Here is a 23,983-nt window from a genome sequence, read left to right on the forward strand (position 1 = left end):
TGTACTGAATGAGTTCCAGACCAGTTCTCGAGTCTGTCTCCTCCTACTGTGGTGGCTAATCCTATTTATAGAGGCCCTGGTCCTCTCCCCAAATGTTGAGCAGGAAGGGAGCCAACACCGGCCAATTTGAAAGGGGACAGCTAGTACAGCTTATCCTGACAAAAGCAGTCTTCGCCTGCAAAAGACTCTCGTGGTGACGCCGCCTTTGGCTCCATGGTGACCTCCGTCTTGATGTCCTGCTGGTCTTGGTCTCGTTGCACTGATATGGAAACCTTTGCTTAACGCCGCGATACTCCGCGCCTGCGCTTGCTTCCTTAGCACCAAAGAGGAAACAAGGACACTGTGCGCGCTGGCGCCCGCCTAGCGCCCGCCTGATCTCGATCGTCATGGCTCGCATCATTGGAACCTCGCAAGGTTTGCCTTGCCTTGAACTCTCCGCCCCTCGCGAGCCAGCCTGGTGAGGGTGCTCCCGAGGAGGTCTTGTATCGTCCGCCTCGCGAGGCTTGGACCCTCGCGAGGGTCTTGGGTTCTTGTTGGTGAAGATGGGTCGTTCGGGCCCGCTCGCAGAGCCACGCCATGGGCCGCAGGTAGGCAAGTCAGGGGACCCCCGTTCCCAGAACACCGACAGCTGAAGCCGATGACTGGCAACCTTTCAGTTGCAACAAATGGCCGCACAGGGGGAAAATAATTTGAGATAGACAAGCAAGCATATTATAGAAAGGCTTTGTTTCATAATACAAAGTCCGGGCAGCCCAGATACATTCATTCAAACATAATATCCTTCGAGCATTGACCCTCTATTAAACAGGCACCCTCCAGGATGTCCTCGAAGTATCGCTCCGGCTTGCGGTAATCCTTCCCCTCAGGTGGACCCTCAACGACTACGACAGCGGCCTTCATCTTTGCCCAGTGCATCTTGACGCGGGTGAAGGCCATCCACGCACCCTCTATGCACGTCGAGCGCTTCACAGCTTCAACTCGGGGCAGGGCATCGCCGAGTCGCTTGACCAAGCTGAAGTAGCTGCTCGGAATGGGTCCAGCTGGTCATATGCAGACTATAATGTCCTTCATGGCCAAACCAGACATCCTGTGCAGCTCCGCTAACTGCACCATCTGGTTGTTCAACAGCGCCGGCCTTTCTGGCACCAGGTGCTGAGACCAGAAGAGCTTCTCCATGGTGGTTCCCTCTTGGGACCGGAAGAATTGCGTGGCGTCGGCCGCACTCCTTGGAAGATCCGCAAAGGCGTCTGGAGAACTCCATAGTCGATTAAGCAAGGCATATCTCCGACCGCCAAATATACTCTATAAAAGAAAGGGCTTACCAACCGCTATTTGTCCGGCTTACTCGATCTCCTCGCGGGCCGCCCGAGACTCGGTATGCGCCTCCTTTGCCTCTTGAAGAGCCTTGCTGAGTTCGGTCGCCTGGGCCTTATTACTCTCCTCCAAGGCCTCACACTTGTTGGCGGCATCCTGGAGCGTCTGCTCCACTTCGGTAACCCACTCCTCATACTTACGGCGGGTGACCTGCTCGGCCTCTAAATCCACAGTCGCTTTGTCAGCGGCCGCTTGGGTCATCCATGCCTGCTCCTCGGCTTGGGCAAGGGTGCTCTTCAGGTCCTCGACCTCGGTCGCCCTATCTGCAAATATGATCAGCAGCACAGGAGATTAGACTCCATATTGACATATTCCTTTAAGTGTGTCAATAATTTTCCAACCGTTCCTTGCGTTTCCTTAAACCGCTTGTTGGTGCGGACGAGTTCCTCATCCGCCCGCTCCAACTTCCGCTAAAGTTCGGACACTTCGGCGGCCTGAACGGTCGCCGCTAATAGTGAAGCCTGTTTATCAAAATAGACAAGTATGTTATCTCCGGCGAATATTTGATCCTCTGTCCGGCCTTCTTTCAGAAAGCCGAACAGAGTTTCAGGGGCTACTATCTATACACAGGCACATTTTTTGCACAGGTAAAGCGGCTAAGAATATTACATCGCATACCTCAAAGCCTGTTAATAGGTTGGTGAAGGCTTCGTTCAGCCCGCTTTTGGTGGACCGAACCTTCTCAACCACCGTACCCATCAGGGCACGATGCTCCTCCATGACGGAAGCACGTCCGAGTATTTCCATCAAAATGTCCGGTGCCTCCGGATTGATGGAGGTCGCCAGTGGAGTCGGCACTCCCCCTCCTTTAAAGGGGGTTGCTCGCTCGATTTCGGAGCCATGTGAGTCTCCGAAGCAGTATTTGGCTCCGGTCCGGCCCCCCGTCATCAGTCTCCATGGGGGTTGTGCCCCCATGTTCTCGGCAGCCGAGGTATTACCCTCTGGCGCCGTCTTGCTGGCCTTCCGCGCCCCTCCCTGGCCCGGAGAGGTCCGCGACATGTGGTAGAGAGGCTCGCGGAGGTGTCTCGCTCTCCACCATCTCCGGCGCCAAAGAGTTCCCCGAAGACGATGATTGTTGGGGGAGATCACGGGCCGGACTGAAATACATAAATGATATGTTATACTACAATTTGTAAAAGGCTGGATATATGTATAGTACCTTTGAATACTTATGATTCGGCCAGGGGCTTCGCCCTGGGGTGCCACTGGGGGATGACTTCGGCATCCGAGTCTGAGCCATCCGAGAGGGATATCTTCCCCCTTTTGGACACCTCGGCCTCTAGGTCAGCAGAGGGCACCCTCTTCTTCTTCTCCTTGAGGGGAGAATTGCTCTCTTCATCCTCCTCCTCTTCGTCTTCACCTCCCTCGTGGGAGGAAGGGCTTCGGTATCTCCGGACACAGCATCCGAAGTACCTTTACGGCGGAGGCCACCTTTGGCCTCCTTGCCCTTCTTCTTGGCCTTCTTCACCGGCGCTTGGTACGACGTCGGGACCAGCATCCTCTCTAGCAGAGGGTCAGCTGGGTTTTCGGGTAGCGGAGCCGGACACTTGATCTGCTGCGCCTTCTTTGTCCAGCCCTGATCAAAGGATGGAATTCTCAGCATACTCCTTTGAGTTGCGAACTAAGTTATGTTCGGAGATCAAAATACTTACCGGGGTGGCTGGGTTAGCGCGGTCGAGGCCGATGTCGTTGTAGTATCGAAAGTATGTCTAGAGGGGGGTGATTAGACTACTTGACCAAATAAAAATCTAGCCTTTTCCCAATTGTCGGCGTTCTGGGAACGGGGGTCCCCAGACTTGCCTGCCTGCGGCCTGCGGTGTGGCTCAAGCGGGGGCCCAGCGCGTCCCATCTTCATCAGCTCAAGCTCAAGACCCTCGCGAGGGGCCAAGCCTCACGGGGCGGATGACAGGAAGCTTCCTCAGAGGCAGCCTCATCAGGCAGGCTCGCGAGGAGGCGGAGAGATCAATGCAAGGGTACCTCGCGAGGAACCCATGACGCAAGCCATGACGATCGAGACCAGGCGGGCGCCAGGCGGGCGTCGGCCTGTGCAGTGTCCTTGTTTCCCCTTTGGTGCAAAGGGGGCAAGCACAGGCCAAGGCATCAGGCAAAGGTTACCATTCCGGTGCAACAAGACCAAGACCAGCCAGACGGCAGGACGGAGGTCACCATGGAGCCCAAGACGGCGTCATCGCCAGTTCCTTTGGCAGCCGAAGACCACCTTTGGTCAGGATAACTTGTACTACATGTTCCCCTTCGAAATGGCCAATTGTTGGCGCCCTTCCCGCTCATTATTTGGGGAGAGGCCCAGGGCCTCCATAAATAGAGCTAGCCACCACAGAGTAGAGGGACACCCCAGGAGAGATCTGAGAGGACACCCCGGAGAGATCTGGTAGAACCCCAGCAGAGAGAGAGAGGCGACTGAACTCACCCTAGCAGTTCATTGCACCAGCTCAAGAACACCTCTCGCGAGGCTGTTCTTCTCTTGTACTGTCCATCATCAGCCCCAGGGGCAATCCACCACACCACACACTGGAGTAGGGTATTACAGAACAACGGTGGCCCGAACCAGTATAAACATCGTGTCTCTTGTGTTGTTCATCATTTTCATCATAGTTCGCACAAGAGGATCGGATGTAGATCGGTAGGGGAGAGATCTCCGCGCGCACCCCAGTGTTCGAACCTCAAGGGTCTGCCGGAACCCGAAACCCGACATTTGGCGCGCCAGGTAGAGGTGCGCCGGAATCTTCCTTCCACTGTTCACGTGTGATCTTCCGTCGTGTCCATGGCTGACGCTCGTCGGCCTCGCGCCGAGCGTCGGGCTGCTCACGCTGCTTGCGTCGCCCAGACGGCGCCTGTCGGCGGCCCCCCTCGTCGTTCCCCGTCGCCTGCCACCAACGCCACCACCGGCCCGGTGGGGAACGAGCAGCAGACCTCGTCCCAGCACCCCTCGGTGCAGCAGGATGGCCGCACCGCCACCACGTCGCTGACTCCAGCTGGCTCGTCGTCCCACGCCCGTCGCGCACCCATGGATGCCCATGCCTCACTACTCTTGGCGCGGGAGCTCCTGCACTATCGCCCCGTCGACAACCTCTACGAGGACTGGCTCACCCGCATCACCGAGCTCGTCAGTGCCGCCGAGGGCTCCCCCTTGCGGTCCCTCTCCCTGCCTCGCCCTCCGTCCCGTGCAGGGGCGAGGATCAGGAGGTGCCTCCACCGCCTCCTCCCCAAGAAGGTGCCTTGGCTCCAAGGCGCGCAGCCCCAGGGCGAGACCCTCCACGTCCGGCGCCTGCGCAGCAAGAAGGGAGCTGCCAAGAGATCCCACGTCCCCGCAAAGGTGCTCGCACGCTCCCAGCGCCGGTGCGCCAAGATTGCGCCCCAGCGCCTCCATGACAAAACCCTATGCTGCTCCCAGTGGCGGCGCGTGGTGACCCGCAAGAACAAGTCCAGCACCAGCAAAGGGCGCCGGTGGCCACGGCGGGCTGCCTCACCTTCACCCCCGAGCTGCGCGGCATCACATGGCTAGGCAAGTTCAAGCATGACCTCCCTCCCCGCTATGATGGCACAGCGGACCCCGCGGAGTTCCGGTAGCTCTACGAGCTGGGCATCATAGCCGCCAATGGAGACGAGAAGGTCATGGCGAATTGGTTCCCCATGGTGCTCATGGACGGCGCGCGCACCTGGCTCCTGAACCTGGCGCCCGGCACGATCTCTTCCTGGAGCGAGATGCGCACCCGCTTCATCGCCAACTTCCAGGGCACTCGCGACTGGCCCCGGCCGTGAGCGACCTGCGCCGCATCAAGCAATAGCCAGGAGAAACCTTGCAGAAGTACATCCAACGCTTCAACTACGCTCGCCTCAAGATCCCCAAGGTGACTAAAGAAGCCACCATCTCAGCCTTCTCTGACGGCGTGCGCGATGTCAAGATGAAGGAAGAGCTAGCAATCCATGAAGACCTGTGCACATCCCTGGAGCTGTTCAACTTGGCAACCAAGTGCGCCAGGGCTGAGGAAGTGCGTCTCTTCCTCCTCGAGCTCCCGGCAGCCGACCCGGAAGAAAAGAAGCTCAAGACCGAGGATGTGAAGCGCAAGGGGGCTGTCGTGCTAGCAGCGGAACCGGACACCAAGCGAGGCAGGGATCAACCTGAGTCATCCAAGGGCGGACGATACTGCATGTACCATGACCTCCACACCCACAACACCAATGAATGTCAAGAGCTCAGAGCCGTACGAGATGGGCGAATCGGCCGACGCCCAGAGCGCAATGACAGGGGCTATGGACGAGGAGGAGGAAGAGGCGATGGACGATGGGAAGACCGTGGCCTTCGCCGGGGATGGCGTGACCGCCCTCGCAAGGACCGCTGGCAGGACCAGCCTCGCGAGGGAGGCTAGAGGGACCATCCTTGTGAGGACCGTTCCCACGGCAAATTAGGCCTCCCTCCTCTGCCGCCTCCACCAAGGAGGAACGAAGACAAACACCAAGATGATGGGGCTGGGGGCTTCCAAGAGCCGCGTGCAATTGCTTGCGTCTTGGGCGGCGCCCAGGCCCCAGCCTCACAACGTATCTTCAAGCAGTTTGCTAGCGAGGTGAATGCAGTCCTTCCCAAGCTTGAGGCCACGCGCCCTCTTAGGTGGTCTTCGTGCGCGATCACATTCAGTTTCGCAGGCCAGCTCAAGTGTGCAGCAATGGCCGGAGTCCTCCCGATGCTTTGCTCCCCAGTCATCAGCAACGTGCAGGTCACCAGGACCCTCATCGATGGCGGAGCAGGACTCAACATCTTGTCCGTCGAGACGTTCGACAATCTCCAAGTGCCATACGACCAGCTTCAGCCGACCAAGGCTTTCTCAGGAGTCACCGATGGTTCCATTGTTCCAATTGGGAAGGTTCGCCTTCCGGTCACCTTTGGGCAACGCAACAACTACCGCATCGAGCTCATCAACTTCGACGTCGCTCACATCCGCCTGCCGTACAACGCCATCCTCGGGTACCCAGTCCTAGCCAAGTTTATGGTAGTGACTCACCATGGTTACAATGTCCTCAAGATGCCAGGAAGCGGTGGAGTCATCACCGTACCCTGTGAAGAAAGGGACGCAGTGTGCTCGCTCGAGCGTGCGTTCCAAGCCGCAGCAATCGAAGACCCAGATCGCAGGAGCGGGAGGCCACCCGAGGCGACCCTCAAGAAGAAGAAGACCTCACCTGGCCAGAGCCATAAGGAAGCAGGCACCTCCGGAGGTATCGCGTCAGGATTCACGCCCGATCAGGGAGCGCCGCCCTCTCACGCATAGGAAGGCGCGCCTGGCGCCCTCCTCAGGCAGGGCTCGGGGGCTCTCTCTTGGAGAGCCACCGACCTTGCCAAGGTCGCGGGGGAGGCGCTCGGGCACCACTTGGAGGGGTGCTTTTAGGCACGCTTCCCTCAGAAAGGTACAAATCACAGGAGACAAAACCCTCAGGAGTTCATCGCAAGGAACACCCAAGAACTACAAGAGTCTAGAGTCATGCGCGGCAGCCGCCGCTTACCTGCCATGGCCCCACATCCAGGCGAGGATGGAGGACTGCGCGTCTGCGTCGACGTACCAGGGCTCAACCGAGCTGTGTCCCAGGAGCGCCTATGGCCTTCGGCCGTAGGGTGCTGCGTGGGACCACCCCATAGCTACGTTCGCATGCCTTTCGGCCTGCCGAGCACGGTCGCCGCACATCAGCGCCTGTTGAGGAGCATTCTAGAGGCTAAGGAGGTCAGGCATCACGCGGTCCTGGCGGAGGTGGCAATGGTCCCCGAAGACCTGCACGTGCCACCGGAGCCTCCCGAGGCCCCTGAGCCTAGGGGCTCATGAAGGCCGACATCTTCACCGCGCGTCGCTCACTTCCTCAGCATCACTTCATCTTTAACAGCACCAGGTGACATCTTTCAGAGTTCTACTTTCAGCTGGGAGCGCCCACAAGGCTGCACCATTCCCAGGCCGCGTGGGTCCGTCCCCGCGGCATGTACCCATTTTGTTTATGCTCTTTATTTACCTTGTTGGGGGCGCCCCTCGGGCTGCATCATCCCCACACCGCTCGGGACCGACCCAGCGGCAGTTGCTTTTCCAACATTTACCCTAGGATGAAGTTGTTCTTTCATGCCTAATCTGATTCCCATAATTATCACCTACTGCTTGTCGTCGTGCAAAGCGCTTGCACGTTAAAAGGGGGGCACCTGAGCATCGCGACTCATGGGCTCTTACTGCTCTCCAGCCCTCACCCCCTGGCCTTGACCCACGCCATCGCGACCTGTCATACCAGCGATGGCTGAGCTCGCTCGGGGGCCGGGACCTGAGGACATAGAGCATTTGCATTCTAACAACCATGCAGGAACGCACCAATTGATAAAGGCCTAGAGCCAGGCGCAACCAACATCGAGGTAGGGCCTCGTGAGTCCCGCGCTGGCTCACGGGTGTCCAGATACACCTCTCCTAGCCCTACCGTGCCGGCCACATGTCAGGGCGGGGCTGTACACACCCCGGGGGCTCCTCCCGGAGGGGAGCCCCCTCCCACGCACCAGTGGAAGCACCATGCTCCGCACTGGCTGACGACACTGCCGAGGAGCGGCTATGCCCGTACACATACGGAAGCGCTATGCTCCGCGCTGGTGATAAACAACTGAGGGTGGCCCATGGCCGTACCAACCTCAGGGAGCCCAGAGCTCAGTGTCTGGCACCATCGCAATGCCTCCCCTTGGGAGTGCCGCGCGAGGGGGCTGGACACGGGGGCTACGCCCGGGCCTCGCCCGAGCGCACGCCACCCAGCCAGGTCCCTTGGACCTGGTCGTCGCGCGCCACTCCCCGGGCGGAGCCAAGGTACGAAACCCGTTTGAGCGTCTAGGGGGACTCCTGAGCATCGCAACTCAGGAGCCTAACTTGCCACGTAGCCCCTCACTCCTTAGTCCCGTCCTTGGTTTCCGGTCAGGGCTAACGCTGGTTGAGGTACGCGCGGGGCCGGGCCCTGCCAATGTAGAACGATCAATCCACTCCTCGCCCCCTTCCCTACTTGTTGCTCGCGCGTCAAGGGGGGCTCCTGAGCATCGCGACTCAGGAGCCTAACTTGCCACGTAGCCCCTCACTCCTTAGTCCCGTCCTTGGTTTCCGGTCGGGGTTAACGCTGGGTGAGGTACGCGCGGGGCCGGGCCCTGCCGATGTAGAGCGTAAGCAAGTAGGAGAGGAAAATGCAAATTCTGGGAAATTCAAAGCAAATATTACAAGCCATAAGATTGTTCCACAACGCCAAACACAATTTTTAATGCCTTCGCGAGGCATGGTGCATGTGCAGGAATAAAACAGGATGAAAGTCGTGAAGGAATCACTCCCCAATAACGCCGTCACTGGTGGTGGAGTCACGCTGGACAGCTTTGCCTCTCGAGGTCGCAAGGCCGGCGGCACCGCGCCCGGGCAGGACGCTGGGGGAGCAGAACTTCCCCAGGAAAACCTCGGCTCGGCCCCTCACGGCCTCAGCGGCGGCAGCGGCACAGTCACCGCTCACGGGCTCCAGCAGGCTGTCGAAGTCGATGTTGGGGTCGCGCAGGTAGACATGGCTGAGGACACGTGTCAGCGCCGCAGAAGACAGGGCACGCGCCTCGGCCTCGACCATGGGGCCAAGGTCGTCCGCGACGTCCTCAAGCGCATCAACCAGGAAGGGGAGCAACTTGGCGGGGCCGTCCTCCTCACCAGCCAACGGCTGCTCCAGGCCGCTCTCATACAGCGTCTTCAGTATGCCTCGAGCCTTCTTCTCCAGCTTCGTGAAGGCCACTCGGTCCTCCGTCAGGACCTTTGCCCTGGCGTCCAGCTCGGTCCTCTCCGCCTTCAGCGACTGCTCTAGCGTCTCCAGCCGGCTATGGCGGTCATCAAGCTTGGCGTCCCGGTCCTTGGCGGCGGCCTCCCTAGCCTTCATCTCCTTCTCCATCTCCCGGCGGCTGTGCACCTCCTTGGCGAGCTCGTCGCGCAGGCCTTGCAGCTCAGCCTCAAGCATCTTGCAGCAGCCCTGGGCATCTGCAGCGTCGCTTAGGGCAGCGTCGCGAGCGGCCTTGGCTTGGTTGGCGGCCCGCTTCTCCTGTCGGAGGACGACACGGCCTGGCTCAGCACTGCTCGAACGGAAGCAGCAGAACGGGCCCAGCCAAAGGCCAACTCCAGGCGCCCAGCCACCAGATGAGGGTCCGCGCTCAGGAGATCCTCCCGCGATTGGCTCAGCTCATTGGCAACCTGGTCCAGGACAGTGGCGGAGGGAGGAGAAGAGACAAGAACCTGTGGAGCAGGCGGAGAGGATGGCAGCGTGACCACGGCTTGGCAGGAAGGGACCTCCTAAGCCCTGGCCGCCACGACCGCAGCGCCGGGCACAGTCGACTCCAGGTCCAGCGGGGCCACGGGGGCTGACTCCTCGCCGGGGTGCCCTAGTTGGCCTCACGAGGGCGGTTGGTTCAGAGAGGCGCGGGCCTTGCTGTCCTCTCCCCCAACAGCCGAAGGTGTCGCCCCGGCAGACGGATTCGCCCCAAGCGGGGCCGCAGAAGCCTCCTTCAACCTCTTGGCAGCAGGTGCCGGCCTGGTAAAAAGAGCGCAAACGTCAAGCCTCAGCGGCAGAAACCAAGCAGAGCATGAATCGAGCACTTACTGGACGTCGTCCGTGGACTCAAGCAACTTCCGGCCAAACATGAAGCCCGAGAGCCTGCAGCGGGGGTCAGCCTTGGAGGGCCCGGAAGCAAAAGGCGCGTCAAGAGGGATGGATCTGGCCTTGGACCCCCGAGGGACCAGAGGAGACCCTAGGGGAACCAGGCTCGACCTGCCCTTCCTCATGACCGAGGAAGAGCCCTCCCTTCCTCGCCTGGCGCTGGCCTCGTCGTCGTCCGACATGGAGCGGAGGGCCTGGGACCTGCGCCGAGGGAAGGACTCCCCCAATCCTCGCCAGTCTCCTCCGAGTCGGACGCTTCCTCCTCCGCCTCTTCTTCCCCACTGGAGCTGCCGGAGGACAAGTTCACCGTCGCCAGGACCGCCAGGTCTTCGGGAGCTACCGCGGGCACCAGCCCCTCACCGTTGAAGGTGGGCATGGCATTCACCACCTGCTCCCAGTCGTCGCGAAGGAACAGGGGGACGGGGGCGTCCACCGGGCTCGCCACGTCTCCCCCAACCAAGGAATGGAGGGCCGCAGTCAGATCCTCGTCGGTCAGGGCCTCGGAGCTCAGGCACAGGGCGGCGTCTGCTCCTCCAAGCCTCCACAGTGGGAGCGGGTGCTCCTGGAGCGGAGCCACCCGGTGCTCCAAGAACTCCCTCAGGAACATGGCCCCGGTCAGCTTCGCCGCCCCCAAGTTGCTTGGCCTCAGGTCCGCGTTCATCCTCCTCAACACCGTCTTCGCCCGAGGGTCGACAAGCTCCATGCGGGACCATGCGTCGACGGACTTAGGTTGCCCCGTGGACAATACCGGACAAGGGTGGAGGTGCCCGACATCCATCATGTCCCACTTGCTCCGGTAGCCTTCGATCCTCTTCCCAGGCTTCGAGATGGCGTTAGAGCTGGATTATGCATTGAAGCTCGCGCATGTGGAGACCTGAGCGCCACAAACCCGGAGGGAGAAAAAGTGGCGCAGCAAGGCCACCGAGGGCTTCACACCAACATGAGCCTCGCAATAGTAGGCAAAAATCGCCAGGAGAAGGACAGAGTTGGGGTGGAGATGCAGGGCCTGCAAGTTGTATTGGTGGAGAACGGCAAGGATGAACTCAGAGAAAGGAGGCACCAGACCGGCGACGATGGCGCTCACGAAGAACGCGTAGAAGGTGCTCCCCTTGCCCTCAGGCTAGTCAGAGCCGACCTTGAGCATAGTCGCCCCCTTGCTGCCCTGCGCCACCGTCATCAGGCACGTGAGGGCGAGGTTCTTCTCCGACAAATTCGGGGAATCCAGGGCCGGCGAGTACCAAGCATCAGCTAGGGACTTGCGAGTCGCCATGGCATGCCGGATGCGAAGGATTGAGACGGGTCTAGAGGATTTCGGGAGCAAGAAGAACGAAAGCGAGAAAGGGGATCTAGGGCGAGATGGACGAAAGCGGGGCAAGTAAGCCTGGCCAGGGCACCCCCTTTTGTCAGTCGTGCAGTTGCCGAGGCGTCGTGGGAAGTGCAGACGCCCATGCCCAATCAACCGCCACACGGCGCCCAAGGCCGCAGGCTGTTAGGGCCCGCGGCGCTTCGCGCTTGCCCCTTCGTTTCTTTGCTAAGTCAAGCCCGCGCGCGCCTTGGGCCCGGGGGCTACTGTCGGCGTTATGGGAACGGGGGTCCCCAGACATGCCTGCCTGCGGCCTGTGGCGTGACTCAAGCGGGGGCCCAGCGCGGCCCGTCTTCATCAGCTCAAGCTCAAGACCCTCGCGAGGGGCCAAGCCTCGCGGGGCGGATGACAGGAAGCTTCCTCAGAGGCAGCCTCATCAGGCAGGCTCGCGAGGAGGCGGAGAGATCAATGCAAGGGTACCTCGCGAGCAACCCGTAACACAAGTCATAACGATCGAGACCAGGCGGGCGCTGGCCTGCGCAGTGTCCTTGTTTCCCCTTTGGTGCAAAGGGGGCAAGCACAGGCCAAGGCATCAGGCAAAGGTTACCATTCCGGTGCAACGAGACCAAGACCAGCCGGACGGCAAGACGGAGGTCACCGTGGAGCCCAAGACGGCGTCATCGCCAGTGCCTTTGGCAGCCGAAGACCACCTTTGGTCAGGATAACTTGTACTACATGTTCCCCTTCAAAATGGCCAATTGTTGGCGCCCTTCCCGCTCATTATTTGGGGAGAGGCCCAGGGCCTCCATAAATAGAGCTAGCCACCACAGAGTAGAGGGACACCCCGGGAGAGATCTCAGAGGACACCCTGGAGAGATCTGGTAGAACCCCAGCAGAGAGAGAGAGAGAGAGCGACGACTGAACTCACCCTAGCAGTTCATCGCACCAGCTCAAGAACACCTCTCGCGAGGCTGTTCTTCTCTTGTACTGTCCATCATCAGCCCCAGAGGCAATCCACCACACCACACACTGGAGTAGGGTATCATAGCACAACGGTGGCCCGAACCAGTATAAACATCGTGTCTCTTGTGTTGTTCATCATTTTCATCTTAGTTCGCACGAGAGGATCAGACGTAGATCGGTAGGGGAGAGATCTCCGCGTGCACCCCAGTGTTCGAACCTCAAGGGTCTGTCGGAACCCGAAACCCGACACCAATGTTATGTCTTGGCAGATTTTAGCAACTTAGCACAATTCAAGTAATCAACCTACACATGCAATTCTAGGAGTATAGCAGCGGAATGTAAAACAATTGCATATGAAGATAAAGGGAGGAGTTTGGAGGGAGAAAACGCAATGTAGAACGGAGATTTTTGGCGTGGTTCCGATAGGTGGTGCTATCGTGCATCCACGTTGATGGAGACTTCAACCCACGAAGGGTAACTGTTGCACGAGTCCACTGAGGGCTCCACCCACGAATAGTCCACGAAGAAGCAACCTTGTCTATCCCACCATGGCCATCGCCCACGAAGGACTTGCCTCACTAGGGTAGATCTTCACGAAGTAGGCGATCTCCTTTCCCGTACAAACTCCTTGGTTCAACTCCACAATCTTGACGGAGGCTCCCAACTGACACCTAACCAATCTAGGAGACACCACTCTCCAAAAGGTAATAGATGGTGTGTTGATGATGAACTCCTTGCTCTTGTGCTTCAAATGATAGTCTCCCCAACACTCAACTCCCTCTCATAGGATTGAATTTGGTAGAAGGATGATTTGAGTGGAAAACAACTTGGGTAAGGCTAGAGATCATGATTTATGGGGTTGGAATGGAATATCTTGACCTCAACACAAGTGTAGGTGATTCTCTCTCAGAAAATGTATGTTGGAAGTGTAGGCATGTTCTGATGGCTCTCTCCACGAATGAAGAGTGGGTGGAGGGGTATATATGGCCTCCACAAAAAATCTAACCGTTATACACAAATCTCGAAACTCGGTGGGACCAAATTATAAAACTCGGTCAGACCGATTTAGTTCAAAATGTGAACGTTAGGATTTTCGATGGGACCGACATGTCAACTCGGTGGGACCGATTCCATTAGGGTTAGGGCATAACATAATCTCAGTGAGACCGATTACACAAACTCGATGGGACCGATTTTGGTAATAGACAAATAGAGAGTTGGTCAGGCAAACTTGCTGGGACTGATTCGCTCATCTCGGTTAGACCAAAGCGTTACAAAAGGGAAACAAGGAGTTTGCATTGCAATCTCGGTGGGACCGATCGCTCTTCTTGGTTGGACCGAAACATTATGAAGGGAAACAGAGAGGTTGCAATCCCATCTCGTTGAGACTGAGATCCCTATCGGTGAGACCAAAGTGACTAGGGTTTGTGGCAGTGGCTATGTCAAGTGACCTCGGTGGCGCCGGATAGAAGATTTCGGTGGGGCCAAGTTTGACTTTTGGTTTAGGACATATGTGGATATGAGAAAGTAGTTGAGGGTTTTTGGAGCATATCACTAAGCATTTTGAGCAAATAACTCATTAAGCAACACCTCACCCCCTTTTAATAGTATTGGCTTTTCCTATGGACTCAATGTGATCTTGGATCACTAAAAGTAAAATGTAGAGTCTTGTGCTTTGAGCTTGAGCCAATCTTTTGTCCTTAGCATTTTGAGGGGTCCACTTTCTAATCCATGCCATGCCAGTCATTGAGCTTTCCTGAAATATTTATCTTAAAATAGCATTAGCTCAATGAGCTATATGTTGTTAGGAATTATCAAAACCACCCAGGGATAGTTGCACTTTCAGTCTCCACCTTTTTGGTAATTGATGACAACATATAGATCAAACCTTCGACAAATGATCATAAGATTGAAAAACATCGTCGCTTTGAGAAGTATGTGATAATCAAGAGCTCCCCCTAAATTTGTGCATTATTTAAGATTTGCTTTTGAATGCAAATGCACAATCGATTAGGATCATGGGTTTCTCTTCCATGTCACATACATCTTGGTGGAGCGCTCAAAATGATAGAAATTAAAAACATGCACTCATCACCAAGCTAGTAAATGATCATATATGAGATATAAAAGATAGTATCATCCAAACAAGCATTAAGGTAGCAAATGATCAACCACATGGTCAAACAAGTATCTCACATGAGGACATAAAGTATCTCACACCATAAAAGGTTCAACCAAAAGCAAAGAAGCAAAACACTCTCTCGAAGCCTATGATCTGTACATATTTCTCCCCCTTTGGCAACAAGTTACCAAAAAGTTTGAAAATGCATAGTGCTATGCGTCTCTCAGGCTTGGTCTTCGGGAGGTGGTGTAGAGAGAACTCCAAGGACGAAGGAATCTGTCGATGTAGTTGGAGCTGGTGGAGGGGGTGTTGGAGGTGGCACTAGAGCTGTAGCTGCTGGTGCTGACAATGTAGCTCTAGCATCTGAAACTGGCACTGCATCAGACCTTGGACCTCGTGGCACACGCTGAAAAGCATCAATAGTTGCCTTGCCTCTCCTCTCTTCTGCTTCCTCCTGAAGCTGCTCAACTGCAGTCTAAATATCAGTTACCTTGAGATCAAGATCATAAAAATTTGTCTCAACAATCCTCTCCAGGCTCTCCTGATTCTGAGTCAGGGTGGCCAAGCCCTTCTCAATCCTCAGTGTAGCTTGAATCGGATATCCAAGTTGATCTTGTTTTGACTTGAGGAAAACTTGAGATGCTTCTTCTGCACTTGGCATCCTTGCAGCTTTCTCAGCATTTGCTTTGGCTCTCTTCTCTTGTACTTGGGCTGATGATGGTTCCTCCTCATTCATCACAATAGTGTTGTCTTAAAAATCAGGATGTAAGGGTAGATGCTCCTTGTCCAGCAAGTATGTTCATGTGCCCATCTTAGAATTGATGAGCTTCTGAATGTGTGGAGCATACCCACGACTTCTCTTTTGATCAGCAGCTGTTCTCTTGATTGTTTCTACAATCAAACTCATGACCTTGAACTTCTGAGGGACATCAAAAAGTTGTAGCAGGTTGATGGAGTGTCCTCTGGTCATCTTGTGATCTCCTGACTTGGGTAGCAATGTGTGCCTTAAGATCCAGTTGATGGTAGGCAGACCAGACAATAGGAAATGTACAGATCCAAGCTTGTGTGTCTCCAAAGCTTTATCAGGGATCTCTTTGTACATGTTTGCAATGGAATTGTGGTCTTTCTTCTTCTTGGCGTACACATCCAAGTCATCCTCATGTTCCTCTGGGGCATTAATCAGTTTTTCCCATTCTGCAACAGTGGACTGGTACCTTGTACCCTCAGACATCCATACTATCCTCCCATCTGGATAGAAATGAGCAGTGGAGTAAAACTGCATGATCAGCTCATCATTCCATTTGGTGAGCCTCTGTCCAACAAATTCATCTACTCCACATGCCTTGAAGCTGTCATATACTCCTGGGAAGTGATCTTCATTCTCCTTGATGTATTCCCAATCCACCCATTTCATGTCACATACAATGGGCTTCTTGTCAAGAAAAATAGTTTCATAGAAGTCTTGTTGTTCCTTTGTATGAAACATGTAGTCAACTGCAGTCCTCCTCCTAACATCATAAGGGTCACATTGTCTCCACAATCTCAGTCCTGTATCTTTCCTGATGCGCATGTCCTCAGTGACTGGATGAGTATCATTGTGGTCAGGAATTTTGGGTTTCAACATTCTCAACACATGGGATTCATCATCCTCTTCTTCAGCTTGAGGCACTGGGGCCTTGTTCTCTTCCTCAGCAGGTATGCCTCCAGTATTTCTCTTGGGCTTTGGGGGTTTATGAGCTTGAGCTTTGGGAGCAGACTTGGGCTTAGATGGAGTAGCCCCTGATATGATAGCATCTCCCATGAGCTTCTGAGACTTGGGAGCTAGAGCAGCATCCTCTTCCTCTTCATCTTCTTCTGGATCTCTCATAATGGAGGATCTACCAAGCACTCTGGCAGTGGTCTTCTTTGTTAGGGATCGTTGCAGAAATTTAAAAAATTTCTACGCATCACCAAGATCAATCTATGGAGAAACTAGCAACAAGAGTGAGAGGGGAGTGCATCTTCATACCCTTGAAGATAGCGACACAGAAGCATTACAAGAACGCTGATGAGGGAGTCATACTCGTAGCGATTCAGATCGCGGTTGATTCCGATCCAAGCGCCGAACAACGGCACCTCCGTGTTCAACACACGTGCAGCCCGATGACATCTCCCACGCCTTGATCCAGCAAGGAGAGAGGGAGAGGTTGGGGAAGACTCCGTCCAGCAACAACACGACGGCGTGGTGGTGTTGGAGCAGCGTGGTACTCCGGCAGGGATTCGCCAAGCGTCGCGGGAGGAAGTGGAGGTGTTGGGGAGGGGAAGGCTGTGCCTTGGATGTGGGTGCCGCTGCCCTCCCACCTCCCCTCTATTTATAGGGGCAAGGGAGAGGGGGCCGGCCCCCTCCAGATGGATCTAGAGGGGGGCGGCGGCCAAGGGGAGAGGCTAGCCCCCCAAGCCAAGGGGGGCGCCCCCTTTAGGGTTCCCCCAAACCTAGGCGCATGGGCCCTAGGGGGTTCGGCACCCAGCCCACCTAGGGGCCGGTTCCCCCTCCATATTCAGCCCATAGGGCCCTCTGGGGCAGGTGGACCCCCGGAACCCTTTCGGTGGTCCCGGTACAATACTGATAAACCCCCGAACACTTCCGGCGACCGAATAAGGACTTCCCATATATAAATCTTTGTCTCCGGACTATTCCGGAACTCCTCGTTACGTCTGGGATCTCATCCGGACTCCGAACAACATTCGAAAACCACGTACAAACTTTCCCTATAACCCTAGCGTCATCGAACCTTAAGTGTGTAGACCCTATGGGTTCGGGAATCATGCAGACATGACCGAGACATCTCTCCAGCAAATAACCAACAGCGGGATCTGGATACCCATGTTGGCTCCCACATGATCCACGATGATCTCATTGGATGAACCACGATGTTAAGGATTCAATCAATCCCGTATACGATTCCCTTTGTCTACCGGTATAGTACTTGGCCAAGATTCGATCATCGGTATACTGATACCTTGTTCAATCTCGTTACGGCAAGTCTCTTTACTCGTTCCGTTACACATCATCCCATGACCAACCCCTTAGTCACATTGAGCTCATTACAATGATGTCTTACCAAGTGGGCCCAGAGATACCTCTCCGTCATACGGAGTGACAAATCCCAGTCTCGATTCGTGCCAACCCAACAGTTACTTTTGGAGATACCCGTAGTGCACCTTTATAGCCACCCAGTTGCGTTGTGACATTTGGCACACCCAAAGCATTCCTACGGTATCCGGGAGTTGCACAATCTCATGGTCTAAGGAAAAGATACTTGACGTTAGAAAAGCTTTAGCATATGAACTACACGATCTTGTGCTAGGCTTAGGATTGGGTCTAGTCCATCACATCATTCTCCTAATGATGTGATCCCGTTATCAACGACATCTAATGTCCATGGTCAGGGAACTGTAACCATCTATTTCAACGAGCTAGTAAACTAGAGGCTCACTAGGGACATGTTGTGATCTATGTATTCACACATGTATTACGATTTCCAGATAACACAATTATAGCATGAACAATAGACAATTATCATGAACAAGGAAATATAATAATAACCATTTTATTATTGCCTCTAGGGCATATTTCCAACAGTCTCCCACTTGCACTAGAGTCAATATTCTAGTTACATTGTGATGAATCGAACACCCATAGAGTTTTGGTGTTGATCATGTTTTGCTCGTGGAAGAGGTTTAGTCAACGGATCTACGACATTCGGGTCCATATGCACTTTACAAATCTCTATGTCTCCATCTTGAACATTTTCACGAATGGATTTGAAGCGACGCTTGATATTCCTGGTCTTCTTATGAAACCTGGGCTCCTTGGCAAGGGCAATGGCTCCGGTGTTGTCACACAAGAGAGTCATCGGGCCCGACGCATTGGGAATAACTCCTAGGTCAGTAATGAACTCCTTCGTCCAGATTGCTTCATGTGCTGCCTTTGAGGCTGCCATGTACTCCGCTTCACATGTAGATCCCGCCACGACGCTTTGCTTGCAACTGCACCAGCTGACTGCCCCACCATTCAAAATATACACGTATCCGGTTTGTGACTTGGAGTCATCCAGATCTGTGCTGAAGCTAGCATCGAGGTAACCCTTTACGACGAGCTCTTCGTCACCTCCATAAATGAGAAACATATCCTTAGTCCTTTTCAGGTACTTCAGGATATTCTTGACCGCTGTCCAGTGTTCCATGCTGGGATTACTTTGGTACCTTCCTACCAAACTTACGACAAGGTTTACATCAGGTCTAGTACACAACATGGCATACATAATAGACCCTATGGTCGAGGCATAGGGGATGACACTCATCTTTTCTCTATCTTCTGCCGTGGTCGGGCATTGAGCCATGCTCAATCTCACACCTTGCAATATAGGCAAGAACCCCTTCTTGGACTGATCCATATTGAACTTCTTCAATATCTTGTCAAGGTACGTGCTTTGTGAAAGACCAATGAGGCAACTCGATCTATCTCCATAGATCTTGATGCCTAATATATAAGCAGCTTCTCCAAGGTCCTTCGTTGAAAAACACTTATTCAAGTAGGCCTTTATGCTTTCCAAGAATTCTATATCATTTCCCATCAATAGTATGTCATCCACATATAATATGAGAAATGCTACAGAGCTCCCACTCACTTTCTTGTAAACACAGGCTTCTCCATAAGTCTGCGTAAACCCAAACGCTTTGATCATCTCATCAAATTCAATGTTCCAACTCCGAGATGCTTGCACCAGCCCATAGATTGAGCGTTGGAGCTTGCACACCTTGTCAGCATTCTTAGGATCAACAAAACCTTCTGGCTGCATCATATACAGTTCTTCCTTAAGGAAACCATTAAAGAATGTCGTTTTGACGTCCATTTGACATATCTCATAATCATAGAATGCGGCAATTGCTAACATGATTCGGACGGACTTCAGCTTCGCTACGGGTGAGAAAGTCTCATCGTAGTCAACCCCTTGAACTTGTCGATAACTCTTAGTGACAAGCCGAGCCTTATAGATGGTCACATTACCATCCGTGTCTGTCTTCTTCTTAAAGATCCATTTATTTTCTATGGCTCGTCGATCATCGGGCAAGTCAGTCAAAGTCCATACTTCATTTTCATACATGGATCCTATCTCGAATTTCATGGCTTCCAGCCATTTGTCGGAATCCGGGCCCGCCATCGCTTCTTCATAGTTCGAATGTTCACCGTTGTCTAACAACATGATTTCTAGGATAGGGTTACCGTACCACTCTGGTGTGGAACGTGTCCTTGTGGACCTACGAAGTTTAGTAGCAACTTGATCCGAAGTCCCTTGATCATCATCATTAACTCCCTCTCTAGTCGGTGCAGGCACCACAGAAACATTCTCTTGAGCTACGCTACTTTCCAGTTCAAGAGGCAGTACTTCATCAAGTTCTACTTTCCTCCCACTTACTTCTTTCGAGAGAAACTCTTTCTCTAGAAAGGATCCATTCTTGGCAACAAAGATCTTGCCTTCGGATCTAAGGTAGAAGGTATACCCAATAGTTTCCTTAGGGTATCCTATGAAGACGCATTTTTCCGACTTGGGTTCAAGCTTTTCAGGTTGAAGTTTCTTGACATAAGCATCGCATCCCCAAACTTTTAGAAATGACAGCTTAGGTTTCCTCCCAAACCATAATTCATATGGTGTCTTCTCAACAGATTTCGACGGAGCCCTATTTAAAGTGAATGCGGCATTCTCTAAAGCATATCCCCAAAATGATAGTGGTAGGTCGGTAAGAGACATCATAGATCGCACCATGTACAACATAGTGCGATTACGACGTTCGGACACACCATTACGCTGAGGTGTTCCAGGCGGCGTGAGTTGTGAAACAATTCCACATTTCCTTAAGTGCGTGCCAAATTCGTGACTCAAATATTCTCCCCCACGATCTGATCGCAAGAACTTTATTTTCCTGTCATGTTGATTCTCTACCTCATACTGAAATTCCTTGAACTTTTCAAAGGTCTCAGACTTGTGTTTCATTAAGTAGACATATCCACATCTACTCAAGTCATCTGTGAGGGTGAGAACGTAACGATAGCCACCGCGAGCCTCAACGCTCATTGGACCGCACACATCAGTATGTATGATTTCCAATAAGTTAGTTGCTCGCTCCATTGTTCCGGAGAATGGAGTCTTGGTCATTTTGCCCATGAGGCATGGTTCGCACGTGTCAAATGATTCATAATCAAGAGACTCCAAAAGTCCATCTGCATGGAGTTTCTTCATGCGTTTGACACCAATGTGACCAAGGCGGCAGTGCCACAAGTATGTGGGACTATCATTATCAACCTTACACTTCTTGGCCTTCACACTATGAACATGTGTAACATCACGTTCGAGATTAAACAAGAATAAACCATTGACCAGCGGGGCATGACCATAAAACATATCTCTCAAATAAATGGAACAACCATTATTCTCGGATTTAAATAAGTAGCCATCTCGCATTAAACGAGATCCAGATACAATGTTCATGCTCAAAGCTGGTACTAAATAACAATTATTGAGGTTTAAAACTAATCATGTAGATAAATGTAGAGGCAGCGTGCCGACGGCGATCACATCGACCTTGGAACCATTCCCGGCGCGCATCGTCACTTCGTCCTTCGCCAGTCTCTGCTTATCCCGCAGCTCCTATTTTGAGTTACAAATATGAGCAACCGCACCAGTATCAAATACCCAGGAGCTACTACGAGCGCTGGTTAGGTACACATTAATAACATGTATATCACATACACCTTTGGTATTGCCGGCCTTCTTATCCGCTAAGTACTTGGGGCAGTTCCGCTTCCAGTGACAGTTTCCCTTGCAATAAAAGCATTCAGTCTCAGGCTTGGGTCCATTCTTTCGCTTCTTCCTGGCAGCTTGCTTACCAGGCACGGCAACTCCCTTGCCGTCCTTCTTGAAGTTCTTTTTACCCTTGCCTTTCTTGAACTTAGTGGTTTTATTCACCATCAACACTTGATGTTCATTTTTGATCTCCACCTCCGCTGATTTCAGCATTGAATATACCTCAAGAATAGTCTTTTCCATCCCCTGCATATTGAAGTTCATCACAAAGCTCTTGTAGCTATGTGGGAGCGACTGAAGGATTCTGTCAACGACCACGTCATCCGGGAGATTAACTCCCAGCTGAGATAAACGATTGTACAACCCAGACATTTTGAGTATGTGCTCGCTGACAGAACTATTCTCCTCCATCTTACAACTGTAGAACTTGTCGGAGACTTCATATCTCTCGACCCAGGCATGAGCTTGAAAAACCATTTTCAGCTCTTGGAACATCACATATGCTCCGTGCTGCTCAAAACGCTTTTGGAGCCCCGGTTCTAAGCTGTAAAGCATGCCACACTGAACCAGGGAGTAATCATCACTACGCGACTGCCAGGCGTTCATAACATCTTGAGTTGCTGGAAAAACAGGTGCTTGACCTACTAGTGCTTCAAGGACATATGCTTTCTTGGCAGCTATGAAGATAATCCTCAGGTTACGGACCCAGTCTGTGTAGTTGTTACCATCGTCTTTCAGCTTGGTTTTCTCTAGGAACGCGTTGAAGTTGAGGGCAACATTAGCGTGGGCCATTTGATCTACAAGACATATTGCAAAGATTTTAGTCTATGTTCATGATAATTAAGTTCATCTAATCAAATTATTTAATGAACTCCCACTCAGATAGACATCCCTCTAGTCATCTAAGGGATACATGATCCAAGTCAACTAGGCCGTGTCGGATCATCACGTGAGACGGACTAGTCATCATCGGTGAACATCTTCATGTTGATCGTATCTTCTATATGACTCATGTTCGACCTTTCGGTCCTCCGTGTTCCGAGGCCATGTATGTACATGCTAGGCTCGTCAAGTCAACCTAAGTGTATTGCGTGTGTAAATCTGGCTTACACCCGTTGTATGCGAACGTTAGAACCTATCACTCCCGATCATCATGTGGTGCTTCAGAACAACGGACCTTAGCAACGGTGCACAGTTAGGGGGAACACCTTCTTGAAATTATTGTGAGGGATCATCTTATTTATGCTACCGTCGTTCTAATCAAATAAGATGTAAAACATGATAAACATCACATGCAATCAAATAGTGACATGATATGGCCAATATCATTTTGCTCCTTTTGATCTCCATCTTCGGGGCACCATGATCATCATCGTGACCGGCATGACACCATGACCTCCATCATCATGATCTCCATCATCGTGTCTTCATGAAGTTGTCTTGCCAACTATTACTTCTACTACTATGGCTAAGGGTTAGCGATAAAGTAAAGTACTTACATGACATTTATGTTGACACGCAGGTCATAAATAAATTAAGACAACTCCTATGGCTCCTGCCGGTTGTCATACTCATTGACATGCAAGTCGTGATTCCTATTACAAGAACATGATCAATCTCATACATCACATATATCATTCATCACATCCTTTTGGCCATATCACATCACACTGCATATGCTGCAAGAACAAGTTAGATGTCCTATAATTGTTGTTGCAAGTTTTTACGTGGCTGCTATAGATTTCTAGCAAGAACGTTTCTTACCTACGCCAAACCACAACGTGATATGCCAATTTCTATTTACCCTTCATAAGGACCATTTTCATCAAATTCGATCCGATTAAAGTAGGAGAGACAGACACCCGCTAGCCACCTTATGCAACTAGTGCATGTCAGACGGTGGAACCAGTCTCACGTAAGCGTACGTGTAAGGTCGGTCTGGGCCGCTTCATCCCACGATGCCGCCTAATCAAGATAAGACTAGTAACGACAAGTAAATTGACAAAATCAACGCCCACAACAACTTGTGTTCTACTCGTGCATAGAAACTACGCATAGACCTAGCTCATGATGCCACTGTTGGGGATCGTTGCAGAAATTTAGAAATTTTCTATGCATCACCAAGATCAATCTATGGAGAAAATAGCAATGAGAGTGAGAGGGGAGTGCATCTTCATACCCTTGAAGATCGTGACACGGAAGTGTTACAAGAACGCGGATGAGGGAGTCATACTCTTAGCAATTCAGATCGCGGTTGATTCTGATCCAAGCGCCGAACAATGGCACCTCCGCGTTCAACACACGTGCAGCCCGATGACGTCTCCCACGCCTTGATCCAGCAAGGAGAGATGGAGAGGTTGGGGAAGACTCCGTCCAGCAACAGCACGACGGCGTGGTGGTGTTGGAGCAGCGTGGTACTCCGGCAGGGCTTCGCCAAGCGTCGCGGGAGGAAGAGGAGGTGTTGGGGAGGGGAGGGTTGTGCCTTGGATGTGGGTGCCACTGCCCTCCCACCTCCCTTATATTTATAGGGGCAAGGGAGAGGGGGGCCGGCCCCCTCCAGATGGATCTAGAGGGGGGCGGCAGCCAAGGGGGGCGCCCCCTTTAGGGTTCCCCCAAACTCTAGGTGCATGGGCCCTAGGGGGTTTGATGCCCAACCCACATAGGGGCTGGTTCCCCCTCTATATTCAG

This window comes from Triticum dicoccoides, chromosome 2A (assembly GCF_002162155.2).
Source record: "Triticum dicoccoides isolate Atlit2015 ecotype Zavitan chromosome 2A, WEW_v2.0, whole genome shotgun sequence".
NCBI lineage: Eukaryota > Viridiplantae > Streptophyta > Magnoliopsida > Poales > Poaceae > Triticum > Triticum dicoccoides.